The 2,500-nt window shown below is 47.7% G+C and overlaps 1 pseudogene; it reads right to left on the bottom strand.

Annotated features, from left to right (window-relative positions):
- The window catches only part of LOC120907810, a 9,152-nt pseudogene that overhangs the window by 3,756 nt on the left and 2,896 nt on the right, over positions 1-2,500 (bottom strand).

The raw sequence follows: 2,500 nt of genomic DNA, 5'->3' as shown, positions 1-2,500 counted from the left end.
TTCGCTGTTCCCAGGAACTCTTTCCACTTCCTCTGTCGGGTATGCTTGATCAATCGCTTGAGGGCATTCCGTGCCACCTTGAACTCGTCCCTAAAAGTAGAATAGAGATCAGTATTAAAAGCTCTTTGCGCTAATCGATCGCGGTGTTTGCACTCTTTGCGAAGTGCCTCAATCTCTAACGTCCACCAAAATGCACTCTTGTTAGGAGTGTACCTCTTACGTTTAGTCATCGTCGCATTACACGCCGTGACAAGTATACGCATTAAGTCTTCGCTTGTTGTGACCTCGGTCTCAAAAGCGGCTTGCATCATAACTTCAAATATATCTTTGCTAAAATACTTGATGCTCCATCCCGTTATGGGTCGGGACAGATTACGCACGCTTTGCGTCTCAAGATCTATTCGTATTGCACGATGATCAGAGTTCATATAGCTAGATAACACCTCCCACTTAAATGATCTTGCTACGGTTCGGCTCGCAAAAGTAAGATCAACTACTGACGTGCGCCCTGGTCCAACATAAGTTGGGGTGCTGCCGTCGTTCAATAAAATTGCGTCAATCTGCGCAAAGGTTGATAAAACCAACTCACCTCTTCGTTTCTGGGTTTCTCCACGCTCGCCAAGTTGGTTGTTCCAACTTGATGACCAAGCGTTGAAGTCCCCCGATAACGAATTTGTGGATACCGGTTACGGCCATTACCGTGTTATCCAACATGTTCTGGAACTCTTCCATACTAAATCTAGGTGGCGCGTAAACGCTAACCACTCGCATATCACCTATGTCAACTATCATTAAACCCTTCAGAGCCTTACTGACTACCTTAACTGGTAAGTCCGCGTTAACCACTACCGCTGCTGTGTTATCGTCGTTGCGTAACACTTTGACGTTGGTTGTTGCCAGATACGGATCTGCAATCAACACTATATCCGCAGATTCTTCCCTAATCGTTTGCCACATTAATTGAAATGCAGCATAACTATGATTCTGGTTATGTTGTAGCAACCTAACCATTATTATCTAATCGTTCGCCTACGGGGACACATATAACTGCCCGTTGCGTGAAGGTTCTGTGACCTCGTACCGCAATCCAAACACTTGACAGAGTTGGTACAAGCTTGCTTCTTGTGTCCACTCAAACCGCATTTCCAGCACAGATTACTTCTGTCTGGTTCCCTACAATGGTAGCTCGTATGGCCTACCTTCCAACACTTATAGCATTTCTGCTCTTCCATAACCTCGCGGATATGGCATATCGACCAACCAACTTTCAGCTTTCCCAAATTCAAGAAGCTTTGAAAGTCTGGCAGCGATACGTTGATCCGTGCCCACTGCGTACCGGCCGCGCGGCCTTTCTTCATTTTGATACGATCTGTTTCTATCTCGATGTTGAGCTGTGCTTTGACAGACTCCGCAACCTCCTCTGGGGTGGTAATTTCATCGAGATGCATGATCTCAATCATTTTAGAAGGAGCTAGCGTTCTCACTGACGCCTTGCCCTTCACCGCTTCCTTAACCTTTGGGGCAATTGCACTAGCAGAACTACCCTGCTTAAGTTCTAGCAACATGCCTCCATTCTGGACCCGTCGGACCTTAGAGATTGTCTCTCCAACCGATTTAAGAGCATCGGACTGCTTCATTTCCTTGAGCAATTTCGCCAGCTCCTCGGAAGTGCAGTCCGATATCAGCAGAGCCTCAGGCCGCTTTCTGGGCTTATTCTGCTTCTTCTTGCTCTTCTTCTTCTTCCTCTTATTAATTCTACCCTCATTAATATTCGGTCCGTTTCTCGGACTTGGAATATTTTCCACCGCTTCCTAACAGAGGTCAACCTCGATGGTTGTTGTTGTTGTTGTTGCAATCTTTGCAACCCACTTGGACCAGGCTGTTGGTCATCAGCCACTGGTCTTCTGCCTTTTCGCGTTTGCGGCCCGAATCCATCGTTACCGTCAAACGACGTTTGCGTTTGACGGTCGAGGACCTGCTGCATGCGATTTACGGCTCTGTACCTTCGAAATTCGGACATTACCTCATCGAGGAAGTCCATCATTACCGTAACTAGCGTAAAATGGGAAGACTCATCATCGAGTTTGCTTATCCCAAAACGCATCGCCTCCATTCGATCTTGAAGATCCATGAACGCTTGGTCCGGATCTTTCTTGTCAACCCCTTGGTCTTTTGACCTTCTTAGTTTTCGTGTTACTCATTCTATTGGGCTCAAACTCAGGCCCGCTATCCGCGTCTGTTTATGCAGTCTCCTATTTGGTTCCGTGGGTGGCTATGAAACAGGGAGCTCCACGCGAGGTTGGCCCGCGCCCTTATGAGACGACGGGCTCAGTGCCGAACCGGAGCAAAGTGGGGCTGAACCCACCCACACCTGCATTTGCCATAGAGCGTATCGTATGGCGACAGTCTTGGAGCGCTACCTAAGACTTGCTAAGTTTTAATAGAGCGGTGACAGAATCCCCTTAGCCCTCCCCGTTTCAAGCAGGTTTCACCCTGCTTT

Source organism: Anopheles arabiensis (assembly GCF_016920715.1).
Source record: "Anopheles arabiensis isolate DONGOLA chromosome X unlocalized genomic scaffold, AaraD3 X_pericentromeric_contig0021, whole genome shotgun sequence".
Classification (NCBI taxonomy): domain Eukaryota; kingdom Metazoa; phylum Arthropoda; class Insecta; order Diptera; family Culicidae; genus Anopheles; species Anopheles arabiensis.
The sequence above is the reverse complement of the archived record's forward strand: the minus strand, read 5'-3'. Positions and strand labels throughout refer to the sequence as shown.